The 14,456-nt window shown below is 49.6% G+C and overlaps 1 protein-coding gene across 5 annotated transcripts in view; it reads left to right on the forward strand.

Moving 5' to 3' along the window:
* Window positions 1-359: 359 nt before the first annotated feature.
* The window catches only part of ATP2B4 (ATPase plasma membrane Ca2+ transporting 4), a 107,368-nt gene continuing 93,271 nt past the window's right edge, over window positions 360-14,456 (forward strand). The window contains exon 1 of one of the 5 annotated variants that reach the window (XM_047753810.1): window positions 360-784. The gene's annotated coding sequence lies outside the window, so the exon portion shown is untranslated. Of the gene's footprint in view, window positions 785-1,322; window positions 1,642-14,456 lie in introns of those variants that run through there. The other 4 variants (XM_047753812.1, XM_047753808.1, XM_047753811.1 and 1 more) reach the window with 4 other exon arrangements.

The following is a 14,456-nucleotide window of genomic DNA, read 5'->3' on the forward strand; positions in this document are numbered from 1 at the left end:
ACAGACACCTTGGGTTCCCGGGTCCTGGGTCTAAGTGAGTTAAGAGTTTGAGCGGAGCTGCAGGAAGCCAACCGCCTGCAAAAGCTTCCTTTTTTTCCCTCCACCCAGCAACCGTTGAATACCGCCACCCACATCCACTCCCACCTCCACCCCCACCCTGCCTTCTTTTTAACGAGGGAGAGCAAGAGCGGGGAGGAAACCCCACAGAAAAGAGGATTCCTCCCCTTCTCCCCCAGTCCCCCTTAAGACAAACCAGGAAGAAGCCGCAGCTCGCCATCGGGCCACCTTAACAGTAGAGTAATGGTCTGGCCTCTCGCCAAGTCCCGCCCTCTTCCAGCCCTCGCTCCTCCCCTTTCTCCTCCCGCCCGGGCCCGGCTGGTGAGCAGGAGTCTGGCCCGAGTTGGCTGGAGCTGTTGCCATGACAAGCATTTTCTTAAGAAAGCTCTGCTGTTGAGACCGTCTGAAGCGGGGGGTTGAAGGGGGGGCACGAACTTCCTGGGGAACGGTCTCCCCGAGGAGAGCAAGCCCAGAGACACCCGTCCAGCTCCCCAGCACCCTTTTCTTCCAGGAACCTGAGAGGTCCTTTCCTTTGGGAGGGCTAGGGGAGGAGACCCAGCCCACTCCCCGGTCGTAGCTGGAAAGGCAGGAGAGACCAGCCAGCATCTCCGGCGTGGTTGCCACACGGGGGACACCGGTGGGTCGTCACCCCCACCCTACCTCTGTCCATGGAAACCCGGAGAAAGAGTCCCGCGTGGAGAAGCCTGGATCTCTGCTAGAAAGAAAGGTAGGTTTGCAGAGAATGAATTGAACCTTAATTTGCAAACTTAGTTTCTTTCTTTCCTTTCAGTGGCTTCTAAAATTTTCTGAATTTCCTCTTCCTAGCATATTTCTTGCAGCTGGGTTTAGGGGTGTGTGTGTGCGCTCGCGCACAGATTTGTCAAATACTGTATTTCCTTCCTAGACTCAGTTCTGAGAAACGTATAATCAAACAAGTGATTTCTCTCTCTTTTTTTCTTTGAGTTTTTGTCATTCCTGGGCTGTGGGGCTAGGGAAGTGGAGAGACTGTATTTTTCATACCCAAATGGAGCTTTTGGAAAAAGCATTTATTTCCCCCATTCGTTCCTGCCCTCCCCTCCCCCTTGGCTTGGGAATGAGACGCAGAATGGAAAACTGTTGCAAAAATATTTTCCGCGTCTGTTCCCTTTCTTGAAAGCCCCAAAGAGAGATGGGAAAAAAAAAAAAAAAAAAAAAAACCTGAGTACAAAATGCTCAATAGGAAGGAGGGGCTGCATCGGGGACTGGGAGAGGGGCTCATTGGGGGATGGGTGGAGGTAGGAGCTAGAAGTTGCAAGTGGGGAAGGGCAGTGCACAAATTAAATTTCTTTGGCTTTGTAGGGAAACCTCAGCAGTTTCTCTCTACCGCTTGCAAAACATCCTCAGACTTTCACGTCTATAATTAGCCGTGGAAAAAGCTGGGAGTTCCCTTGTACTGCTGTTGTTTGAGTGTGTGTGGAGCGTCAAGAACCAACTGTATGAGTGTCTCTGAGGGCACCGCCCCGTACATCGCTGGTCAAAAGGGGAGAAAGCAGAAGGGGTGAAGTTTGAAAGTTTGCAATTTCAAGGCTGGTGACCGTGGGGCTGGTGAGTGTTTGGCGGTTGGGGGTTGCCACAGGCATCCTTGGGAGGGTCCCCAGCAGCCTGGGCCACTTGCTAAAGAGCTAGAAATTAAGACTGGGATTGTCCCTCCTGCTTGTCGTTCACAAACACACTCACTCAAATACTTGGCTCGCTCTCGTGGTGGAGGAGGCCGGCTGGCATCCTCCCCAGGCAAGTCCAGCCTCACACACTCCTCCATCTCACTGAAGGACCCACCGCTTTTCTCTTGCTGGCTGTGGAGGACCCAGGAGTGTCTGGCCACATCCCGGGAGAGAGTGGGCACTCTGCTGGCCAGAGACACCACCCTCCTGGGCATTCCTGCCTGACTTAGAATAACTTGCAGACGGATGTCGGCGCCAGCCGGCCTGGTAGGGGGGAATCTCAGCTGAAGAAATAGGCGGGCACTCAACTGACACCACTAGGGGAGGGGAAGTAAAATCCCACTCCAGCCTGCCACCTCCTCCTTTGGGTGGGGTGTCTGGCAGGGAGTCTTAAGATCCTCCCGGATGTCCTCTATCTCCTAGTTGCCCCTTCTTGCCCATTCTATCTGGAGGTCATCCCCCACCCCCTCAGCTCTAGGCCCTCTTTACAGGGAAGAAGGGGAAGAGACCAAGGTCATTCTAGGCTGAGACTGGCGAAGGAGAGGGGCCTAGGGGTCAGGACGGACTAGGTAGAGAAAGGTTTAGGAGGAGGGCAGAAGGGGGTGGTGCCCTGATGGCTAGTGAGCTAGGTTTCCTTGATGGCTGGCTAGGGCGGTGGCCTGGGGAGTGGGCTCAGCAATGTGGGTCCTGCACCTGAAACTTGGTGGTGGGCCAAATGGCGAAAAAGAAGCACCTGCCATCTGCCCCAGCTAGTTTGGTTGAATGAGTGGTAAAGGCAGAAACTGGAAAGAAGGAAGCAAACGATGTGGAAGAGAGCACAAATGGGGCCGGGATGGATCTGCCTGCACCCCAAGGCCAGACAGCTCCTCTCTCTGGGGAAGGGAATGAGGCCTTACCCAGTGGGCAGGGGACCCAGGCCCAGATCCATGCCCTTTTTCTGTAGAGAGGCGGGGAGGGGAATCTGTCTCTTTGCTCCCCTTCTGGATCTCCATCCTCCCCGCCACCATCTTGCAGAGGCTCAACCCTGAAATCACCCCCCTTCCCCCTCCCCGCCCCCCTGCCCTTTGGGGGGCCCATAATCCCACAGTTCCTGTGGCCGACCTTTCCATTTTCAGTGCTTTCACTAAGGGTAGATTCTGGTAGGTTCGGGAGGGCTTCTCCCTTGAGGAGCAGGTCCCTTGGCCTGGAGTCCGGCGTGGTGGGGACGGGGCGGGGGGGGGGGGCGGGAGAGGGACGGGGCGCGGGGGTTGACCTCCTCGTAGCCCCAGCCCTTCCCTCGGGTCGCGGGGCGGGGTCTGTGCTGCCACTTACCCGCGCGACCCCTCCCCTCGGCTGCTCTGCGGCCCCGCCCGGTCGCAGCCCCTCCCTCAGCTCCTCTCCAGCCTCGGGCTCTGCCTTCCTCTGAGGACTCCGTGCACCACAGCTCACTGAGCTGGAGCGGAGGTTTCATGCCTCCCGGGCCGTTCAGAGCCTTAGTCCCTTCCACTCCCAGTTACCACCTCTGTGTCCCTGGCTGGATTCAAGATCAGGCCGGAGGAGCACAGTTCGTTTTCCTCCTGGGATTCACAGCACCTAGGCGCTTGGTTACTGTTTGAGGGAAGAAGGTGGCATAGGGTGGGGCTGGGGGGTCTGGGAATGCACCTTATCAGGGCTGATTCCTAGCTTGCCCTGTGGTCTTTGGTTTCCCCTCTGCACAGTGGAAAGCACTGTGACGGTGGAAGGGAGTGGCTGAGTCAGATTTGTCAGATTCCTATGATCTTTGGTGTCAGAACAAAGTTAAACGGGGAGGCCTCAGTTAGGAGCAGTTAGTGTTTGCCAAGGTGTGAGAGTGCTGGAAGAAGTTAGGTGGCATGGGGGAGGGGTGGCGGTCCTTGAGCAGGGACATCTGGGAGCCACCCCCCCCCCCCACTTGACTGCAGCCTCTTGAGAGACAGAGTGAATGGTCCCAGCCCTGACCCAGCTGCCACCTGCCAGCATTTCAAGTATTCCAGAGGAAACTGCCTCTTATTCTAGAATTTCGCTTCTCTTGTCAATCCCCATGGATCCCTTTCCATTTTTTTCTATTCTCCTGGCCTTGGACCCCATACCCAGAGACAGATAAGCCCTGCCCATCCATGGCGTTCCAGATCCACCAAGCCTTGGAGGGACGAAAGGAGGATGTTCGTTCTTGGTCCCAAGACCTTAAGAAGCATCTTTGGCTTAGGGGGACCCAGGTATTTGATTGGACTTGGAAGAGGAATGTCCTCCCCTGGGCCTCCCTGCTTTCCCTGGAGGAATTCTTCCCGCTTTCTGACCTCTCCCCCAGCCCATCCTCAGAAAAGGCTCTCTTCCCAGTCAGTTCCCTGCTCCTCAAACATACACTGACTCCTGTCATCTCCGATTGGTATTTGGTGGGTAGCAGTGAGCAGGAGAATGGGTGAGAAAGGCAAGGCCTCTGGGCCACAAGGAAGCCGAACTCCTGGGTGGAGGCAACCAGGATGACATCCTTTCTCCATTCATTTCCCCCTTCTGTCAAATGGGTCAGAGGAATAAAGCAGGCCCTGGGGCTGGAGTCCAAAAGCCTTGTGTGGGATGTTTTGTACTCCGCTTCCTCTCTCAACGTCTCTTTGTCTCCTCTTTCCTCTTTCCCTTGTATAAGCCATTCTTGTTCCACTGACTTATTTCCTCTGCATGTGTTAAAACAGAAATGACAGGGACTTCTACCTCCACCTTAAGCCAGTCCTCTGTGTTCAGCCCACATGCACATGGGTTGAGGAGGGAAACCAGGCAGGATCTAGTCAGAGCCAGAGCCAAAGACTTGGCAGTTCGGGGAGGAGCTGTTGGAGGCAATAGTGTTTGTGGGGGTGGGGGTAGGGTTAGTAGAGAGGCTAAAGGAGAGAAAAGGGAGGTGAGAACATAGGTGTCAAGGGGCAAGGGGACCCGTCCACCCCCCCCATCTCCATCGGGACTCTCTAGTTCTTCTCTGGCTGCTGTCTTTAGCTTCATCATCTTTCTCTACTGTGGTTTCCCAAGTTAAGTATAGAAATCAGTGGGGTAATTCAGGGAGATGGACTGGACTGAAATCAGTGAGACTCGTTCGCTCTCGCCTTCCTGCCTGATGAGTAGGGCAGAAGGAGCTCAGGGTAGTGTGTTTATTAGTGGGGAGGTTTAAGGACTCTCAGGTAGGCTCAGGGAAGCATAGCTCAGAACAGCTCATTGCAAGATCCACCTAGGATGCAAAAGCAAGGCCAGGAGTGCAAACCAGTATAGCCCCAATGGGGGGGGGGGAGTTAGTTTCTAACAAAACAACATATGCATTTACCCAGCAATCCTAGTTCTAGGATTTATCCAGAAAATGCACATTCACAAATCAAAAGGACCTATGGACAAAGTGATTCTTTTTTTTTTTTTTTTAATATTTATCGCATTTATCTCTCCCCCCACATTTCCCCTTTGGTAGCCATAAATTTGTTTTTGAAATCTGTGAATCTGTCTCTATTCTGCAAATAATTCTTCTGAATTCTTTTTAAAGATTCCGCATGTAAGTAATATCATATGATATTTGTCTTTCTCTGACATACTTCACTTAGTACGATTATCTCTAGGTCCATCCATGTCGCTGTAAAATGGCTTTATTTCATTCCTTTTTATGGCTTAGTAATATTCCATTGTATACATGTACCACATCTTCTTAATCCATTCCTCTGTCAGTGGACATTGAGCTTGCTTCCATGTCTTAGCTATTGTAATAGCGCTGCAATGAACACTGGGGTGCGTGTATCTTTTTGAATTTGGTTTTCTCTGGATAGATGCCCAGGGGTGAGATTGCTGGATCATATGGTAGTTCTATATTTAGTTTTTTAAGGAATCTCCATGATGTTCTCCATAGTGGCTGTACACAAGGTGATTCTTTAAGGCATATTTATAATAGGAAAGGAAATCATTGGAAACTATCAATGAATATTTTTAAGCTGGTTGAATAAATAATAGTACATCCACACAGTGGATTATTATACAGCCAAAAACAAAAATAGGAGCTTTATGAATGCACATGATGTGATTTCTAGGCTATGTTATTAAGTAAAACAAGCAAGAAGCAGAAGAGTGCATATAGTATGCCACCTTTTGGTTGAGAGCACCAGAGAAATAGGAATTTTATTGCAAACTTACCTATATATACACATACACACAGGAAGGATAAACCAGAAGTTAATTAAAATTATTACCTACAAATGTGGACACATTGAGCACAAAGAAAGAATGTAATAGGAATAGATTGTGAGACACTGAATAAAAAATTTCCTTCGTCCCAAGTTCCTGTTGTGGCTCAGTGGGTTAAGATCATAACAGGGTATCTGTGAGGATGCAGGTTTAATCCCTAGCCTTGCTCAGTGGTTTAAGGTTCTGGTGTTGCCACAAGCTGTGGTGTGGGTTGCGCTTGCGGTTCAGATCTGGTGTTGCTGTGGCTGTGGCTTTGGCTGTTGTTTAGGCCTGCAGCTGCAGCTTCAGTTCAACTCCTGGCCATGGGGAATGTGCATATGTGGCAGATGTGGCTATAAAAAGAAAAAAAGAAAAAAAAAAAAAAAAGGATTCCCTGAGTCCATTCTAACCATTAAAATGGAGCAGGAAGAGAAAACTCTTAGCAGATAAATGCCAGCTAATGAAGTGTAGAAGTGATGACAGAACTTTAAATTTACCAGTTTGCAGCCCTGATGTAATAGCTGATTCAGGCCAGGCTTACTGATGGATGCTAAGACCACAGGGTGAAAGGTTGGACTCAATGTATCACCTCAAATTATTTACCCCTTGCAAAAGGAAACACCTGTCTTTACAGTGGGGCAGGTCAACCCCGACCATTATAATCAAGTAACCAAACATCGGCAATAGTGGGACTACCTGGCATTTGTTCCTTCTGATGTGCTGTAAGAAATTCAATCATATCATCTGTATTCTTTTCAAAAACATCTATCCTGGGAGTTCCCTGGTGGTCTAGTGGGTTAAGGACCTGGTGTTGTCACTGCTGTGGCACAGGTTTGATCCCTGGCCCCTGGCCCCGGAACTTCCACATATCTTGGGCACGGCCAAAATAAATAAATAAATAAATAAAAAGGTTATCCTGAATCTAATCACGAGGAGACAAAAGACAAATCTAGAATGCAAGCCAAAGCCATTCTACATGACAACTGACTGAGACTTCAAAAAAGTGAATGTCATTTTAAAAGAACATTGAAATTGTGTGTTTGGGGGATGGAAACCAGTCTAGATTTGAAGAAAATAAAGAGACATTATAGCTAAATACAATGCATTAACCCTAATTGGATCTTGGGACTTAAAAAAAAAAATTTGTAGGACAATTGAGAAACTTTTAATATAGAAATTAGATGACATGTAACTATTGCTAATCTTTTTTTTTTTTTGTCTTTTTTGCCATTTCTAGGGCCACTCCCACGGCACATGGAGATTCCCAGGCCAGGGATCGAATCAGAGTTGTAGCCGCCCGGCCTACGCCAGAGCCACAGCAACTCGGGTTCCGAGCCACGTCTGCAACCTACACCACAGCTCACAGCAATGCCAGATCCTTAACCCACTGAGCAAGGCCAGGGATCGAACCCGCAACCTCATAGTTCCTAGTCGGATTTGTTAATCACTGAGCCAAGATGGGAACTCCGCTATTGTTAATCTTTAAAGGTGTGCTAATGATCATGATAATGGTTTATAAGAGAGTAGCTTTTTGTTTTTGGTCTTTTTAGGGCCGCACGCATGGCATATGGAGTTTCCCAGGCTAAGAGTCCAATCAGAGCTGCAGCTGCTGGCCTACGCCACAGCCACAGCAATGTCAGATCCGAGCTGTGTCTGCGACCTACACCACAGCTCACAGCAACACCAGATCCATAACTCACTGAGGGAGGCCAGGGATCAAACCCACGGTCTCATGGATCCTAGTCAGGTTCCGCTGAGCCACAATGGGAACTCCAAGAGAGTATATTTATGCAGAAGAATTTGGGGGCACAGTGACTGCAGGTGTTTTTCAAATAGTTCCATAAAAAAAGTATGTGTGTGTATGTACATATAGATCAAGAGAGGGGTATTACAAGATGCTAACAACTGGTAAACATAAGTCAAGGGTCTACTGTACTATTTTTTTCACATTTCAGATTTGAAATGTGTCCCAAGATGGGGAGAGAAGCCCATGCCATGAAGGACTCTCAGATTCTTGAATTCCCTGCCCTTATCCCCCTGATCCTTTACCAACAGGGAGTCAGCTCCCTAGCCACCATGCAGCGCCCTCCCCAGGGAGTCTTCCTTCTTGCCCTCTCTGCCCTCGGCACTAGGCTTTTCTTTCTGGATGGTAGCAGCTGGGGCAGGATGCACAGGCCAGGCAGGCGAGGAGCAACAGGTGGAAGTAGGCACTTCCCCACCATGCCACGGGCCAGCTGAGGAAGCCTAGGGACTGAGGGCTTCCAGAATCAGCCACCTGCCTTTTGCTTGTCTTTTTTGTTTTTTGTCTTTTCTAGGGCCATACTGGCAGCATATGGAAGTTTCCAGGCTAGGGGTCTATTCGGAGCTGTAGCCATTGGCCTACGCCACAGTCACAGCAACGCGGGATCCGAGTCGCCTCTGTGACCTACACCACAGCTCACAGCAACACCAGATCCTTAACCCACTGAGGCCAGGGAATGAACCTGCAACCTCATGGTTCCTAGTCGGATTCGTTAACCACTGAGCCACGACTGAACTTGAGCCACCTGCCTTTTGGGGGGGGGGGGTCCCAGATTGTAAGAGGAGGAATCCACCCACAGCCCTGTAGTTGACCAACCTTTCCCATCTCTTCTGAATTCTCTAATGAGGTGATTTGGAGAGAACCTGGCTGTGCCTGCCCTGAGCCTTCGTGCAGAGACTAAGCAAGGCCTCCTAGGCCTTCCTTTGCTGGAGACTGAAGCAGTCTGACCCAGATCACCACGCTATCCCCTGCTGCCTTCTCTGCTGGTCCAGGGTCTGGAGGGAGATCAGGTTTCCAGGACTGCTTGCATCTCTCTGCCCCCTCTTTTCTCCCTGGAAACCCTGGGGCTAGGCCCTGCGTGACTCAGGGCTCTTTTCATGTAGGAGAGGGTGCTTGATGCTTTAGTCAATTCCCCTTCTGTCTTACTTAGGGAGCCTGAAAGAGCAGGAGCCAGGAAGTTGGAAGGGGGCAGACAGGGAGGGGTTTGTTCTCGAGTGCTGCCAGGCCTGCCAGAAGAACATGGGACTGGGAGTCAGAAAACTGGTGATCTGGGCTCTTGACTACTGTGTGACCTTGACGGAGGCAGATGATGTCTCTGGGCCTTCGTCTCCCCCACTATAAAATGAAACCAAGCGTGGACAAATAGGCATTTCTGATTCAAGACTCTCCTCTTCTTACAAAGGGGCAAAACTCTTAACACCCAAACCAAACTCTTGTCATAGAGTCTAGCACAATGTAACCGCCTGTAGCTAAGTTCCACCCTTCTTCCCGGATGACCGGACACCAGCAGACCTAAAAGGAACTGCCTTGCGGACAGCCACACCCTCAAGGTTTAGGAGTAGAACAGGTTCTCACATTGTCCGTCTCCACCTGTCTGAAAGTTCAATTAAGTACTTACTCAATCAACACCTATCAAGGCCATGGTTCTACTGTGTCCTAAGCCAGAAACTAAGAAAGATTGGCTAGAAATACAGAATCCAAGCCTTCAGGGAGCTTACTATCTCCTGAGGAACATGATCCCCCAAAGTGGGTCCAACTACATGAAATTGCCAAAAAGCAATTGGTTTTGACCTACAAAAGGCAATTTAATATGGTTCAGCCTAATATTAAGATTATTAGACCTTGGAAGTCAGGCACTACAGTCAGTGCTGTGGGATGGAGAAATGAGGTTTTTATCTGCACAATGGATTGGGTTTGGAGAAATTTGGATAAAGCCACCAGCTGCTAGGCTGGCCTGCCTTCCTTCTCAGTCCAGACTTTTGGCTCTGCAAGTAGACATATTGACCAGGCCCTTGTCCAGGCTCTGATGGAGATTTCAGCATTAGCCTTTCTGTTAATTGGCCAAGGCAGCTGCCTGTGGGTAGAGAGGAGAGTGCTGTCCATCCATAGTCCACTATTCCTGTGCCCTGAATGTCCTGCTTCATATCTTGGGAGCTGAGGATGGAGGAAACTAAGAAAGGAATAGGAAATAGCCACCTAATTCTCCCCCCCCCCACCCCTGGCTAGTGGCAGCCAAGAGCAGGAACACACACTTGAGATCTCATGGCACAGGAACACATGACCTAGTGATGTTGGGAGCTGAAGGGGTATTCGTGGGAATGCAGATACCAAAATTTGGCAGAGCTCACCTGAAAATTATTCTTGGAGGAGGTGATTGCCAAACAGGATTTGAATGAGGAGAGAAAATCGATCTGATGGAGGAGAGGGTGGGGGAGGGGAGGCAGGCTGGAAGGAAGGGCTGTGCTGCAGCATCTGGCTGAGGACACTCGGCAGCGTCATGGAACATCAGATGCTCTGGCAGGTGAGGGAGGCTGTCTGCTCCCTCCCACCAGAATGCCTCCCCCCTTTGTCTGAGCCAGCACCCCGTCTCAAGCCGGATGGCATCTGGCCTCAGCAGACAGAGCCTGCTGCCTGCCTGCTCTCCTGGTGCTCATGGGCCATTAGGATGATTTTTTGATGTTTCCTCCCCGCCGTCTGTACTACAGGCTTCTTTGTGGGGAGCACTCATAGGACATCTGTTAGGATGCTAAGATAGGCACAGCTGGCATTCACACTTCCAGGGGCTTTCTGACCTTGGTACACAGAAGGTCAGTCGCATTTGAGATGGATAGAGTTGGAGACATAGTCCAATTTCCCTTTATCATAAGTGAGAAAACTGAAACCTAGAGACTTGCCCAAGGACACCAGAGTAGCCGGAGGCCAAGCCCAGGTCTCCCCACTCCACATCTGTGGCTGGGCCCCCAAACCCTTCAGCATATCACTGCATGAGCCAGATCAATGCCCAGCTGTCTTGGGACCCAATTTCTCTATCCACGTAACAGGGAGAATTATTCTAGCCCCTCCAGGGATGATGTGCAGCATGTGATGAGGTCATGTGCTAGAAGTTTTTGAAAGAAGGATGCTGGAAACCATAAAAGTGCTGGGCCATGATTGCTTTTGTTGCTGCTGTTATTAACAATTAAGGTTGTTAGCGCTAGAGAAAATGCAAAGAAGCAGCACTCTGGCACCACCCTTATCACTGTGTAGTTCCAAGTGGACCTGGGTTTCTTCCCTTGGTCTCCAGGCAGCTGGCTGGGCCTTGAGCTGGGAGCAGCAGGGTGATGGAGAGGGGAAGCAGAAGGCTTCCAGAAAGGCGTGGGGAGAGCCTTCCTCCTGCCTGCCCTTGTCTTGGGGTGTCCCCAGCCCTGCCCTTTTCTCAGGGTGTGGTCCCTGGAGGGGAAGCGCTCTGACCTTCCACTTCTTCCTTGGCAGCTGACCAACCCCGAGTGGCTGGGAGCTCTGATTCAGAGGCAGGGTTGGGCCACAGTAATGGGACAGCACAGGTTGATTTTATTGCCAGAGTCAGTCTGTCATTCACTGGCGTGTTCATTTATTCATTTGTTCATTCAGCAAACACAAAGTAAGCCCAAACTGTGTGCCAGGCACTATGTTAGGATTTGGGGAGAAGTGGTGTCCAGAGGCAGGAAGGACTCAGAGTTGCCTACTTTCAGCTCCAGGATGAGTGGTCCTGAGCCTGGGCACTCACAGCAAGCCCTGATTGTGTCCGTGTTCCAGAGAAGTTGCATTCGTGTCTTTGGAGAACACCTTTAACCCCTGATCTCAGGAAGATAGGCATGGATTCCATACAGGATTGAGCTGAGAGGGGTCTTGGAGACCATTGCAGGGCAGCCCCTGGGTCACCAGTGAGACTGGCCTATTGGTAAAGACTTGCCCTTGTCCTTTGCCTTCTGGGCCAGGGCCTCATGCTGAATCTGGGTGTTCGTCTAGCCTGATATACCCAGTCCTTGGACTGGCATCCCAGTGTGGTCTGACTTTATGACCCCCTGCTTAACGTTTCCTGAATCTGATGGGCCAAGAGATATTCTATGCTGGGAGGGGCAGAGGGATCTGAGTGGAACCTTGAAATGAAAAAATAAACTTCCAGAGAAACCCTCCCATCCTTCCTCCAAATCTTCCGTCTCATTTCAGCCCTTCCACCCTACTTTCTGGAGGTAGTGTGGTATTGAAAGTAAAAGAGTGGATCTAGATTTGGTGGGTACATTGTTATACACATTCTTTTTGAGCCTCAGATCTCCCCTTTATAAACTGTGTGTAATATCGCCTTTCCTTATCTACCCTGTCAAGTGCTGTGATGGACGAGTGAGATACAGTAGATGAAAGCATTGCATAAACACTGAAGTGCTGGATGTATGTCAGGCATATAACTCCAGTGACCCCTTCTCATTCTCCAGTTTGCACTTCAGTCCCTGTTTTTGTTTGTTTTGTTTTGCTTTATAGGGCACATGGAAGTTCCCAGACCAGGGGTCAAAACGGAGCTGCAGCTGCCAGCCTATCCCACAGCCACAGCAACATCAGATCTGAGCCAAGTCTGTGACCTACACCACAGCTCGTGGCAACGCCAGATCCTAAACCCACTGAGCAAGGCCAGGGGTCAAACCCGCATCCTCATGGGTACCAGTTGGGCTCCTCTGAGCCACAACAGGAACTTCTGCATTTCAGTATCTTCTCTCTATTGTCCAGCCCTTATGATGACACTTGCTACTACATCCTTCTGTGTTCTCTCACTGTCCACTCCCGATCCTGCTCTCTGTCCTCTCTCCCTGCCTAGACCAAGATCTAAAACAACACTTGTTGCATCTTCAGTAATATCAACAGTAGAAGTAATAGTCTGAGTAACCTCTGGTAATTATATGCTAGATATTATACTTGAATTATCTCATTTAATATTCCTAGCTGACAATAAATTCCATATCAGTATTACCTTCATTTGATAGATTTAATGAAGATGTTCATAAAAATATAAGGCTGGGGTCCAACCCTAGTCAAGCCCATTTTTGAATTTCCTCTTTCCATTGCTGAATGACTGACTGACAAGATCAGGGAGAAATGCAACAGCATTTACTGAATGTCGACTTAATGCCAGCTGCTTTCAAATTATGTCACAACAACCACCTCCTGAGACAGGTGCTCTATTTGTCTTAGAGATCATCTGATTACAGAACAGAAACCAATCCAAAGAAGCAAAAGAGAAGGAAAGGGAGGCTTTATTAGGGTCCAGAGGAATATCACAGAATTTAGCAGTGAGAAGTACAGGCCCTGTGTGACTGTGTCTTTTCTCTGACGCTGGATCCTTAACTCACTGAGCAGGCCCAGGGACTGAACCTGAGCACCCTCTTCTCTGCTTCCTTGTCCACATGCACAGCACCCATCATGGTTCACCATGCAGCAGCTTCAGTCTCCTAATCTATATGACCTTCCTGCCAGGCTCTGTAGAACAGATCAACCCAGTCTCTCAGTCCCAATGTCAAGAGATGCTGATTTCCAGCTTAGGTCTGATGTCCACCCCTGCTAATTGTGGGTGGCCTGCCTGAGAAGAGTGTGGACTAATTGAGTCATGACCACCCAGGCCTGTCCCTTTAGCAGGGACTTCGGGTGGGAGCAGATGTTTCAAGAGGGGAAATCCTTGACCTTGGGTGGATGCAAACCCAAGTATGCTCTTTCCCACACCAAACTCTCCCTAAGGACATTGTGGAGATGATGCCCTGTTTGCAGCCCCTAGATAAGAGAGCATGTGGGTTGTCCCAGAGTCTGCCTGTTCAGATGGGCCTGGAAAAATAAGAAAAAAAATTTTTTTTTTTTTTTGTCGTTTTAGGGCCGCACCTGAGGCATATGGATGTTCCCAGGCTAGGGGTCGAATCAGAGCTGTAGCTGCTGGCCTACACCACAGCCACTGCAACGCAGGATCCAGGCCACATCTGTGACCTACACCACAGGTCACGGCAACGCTGGATCCTTAACTTACTGAGCAGGCCCAGGGACTGAACCCGAGTCCTCATGGATACTAGTTGGGTTCGTTAACTACCGAACCACGACGGGAACTCCAAGAAAACAATTTTGAAACCTCATCTGCCAGGCATTTTAATACATTTAATAATAATAATAATGTTATCTTTCACCCTTACAACAACATGTCATTTTTCTTACACTCAGCAAGTAGTTTGCCCAGAGGTCCTCTGGCTGATTAGCGCTGGGCCGATACTTCACCCAGGGCTGTCTGACACCAAGACCCTTTCTGTTAACCAAGACTCACCAAAAAAAAAAAAAAAAAAGACTATTTTATGTTGATTCCGCTGGAATGTATCCTCCATGAAGGCAAGATTTGGTTAGTCTTTTTGTTCACCGAGGTATCCCCAGGATATTACATGGCACTTGATAAGTGCTTAATACCAAAACTGTTGAGTGGATATTGTTTTAGTATCTTTTGCACTCTTGGGTTTCCCATGATCAGAGGAAAAAACAGATAACTGTTGGAGAATGGGCTACTGGAATAACTAGAATAACCCTCTGGGTGTGCCTCTGAGCCCCCCTCAAGTCCCCCTGTCTCCTTCGATGGGACATTAGGAACAGTCCCTCAACATGGAGGAGTCTAAAGGAAAGTCTGGCCCTGTATCCATCTGTATCTCCTGTCTTGTACATCTGACCTAAGACCCTTAGCCCTG

This window comes from Phacochoerus africanus, chromosome 11 (genome assembly GCF_016906955.1).
Source record: "Phacochoerus africanus isolate WHEZ1 chromosome 11, ROS_Pafr_v1, whole genome shotgun sequence".
Taxonomy (NCBI): Eukaryota; Metazoa; Chordata; class Mammalia; order Artiodactyla; family Suidae; genus Phacochoerus; species Phacochoerus africanus.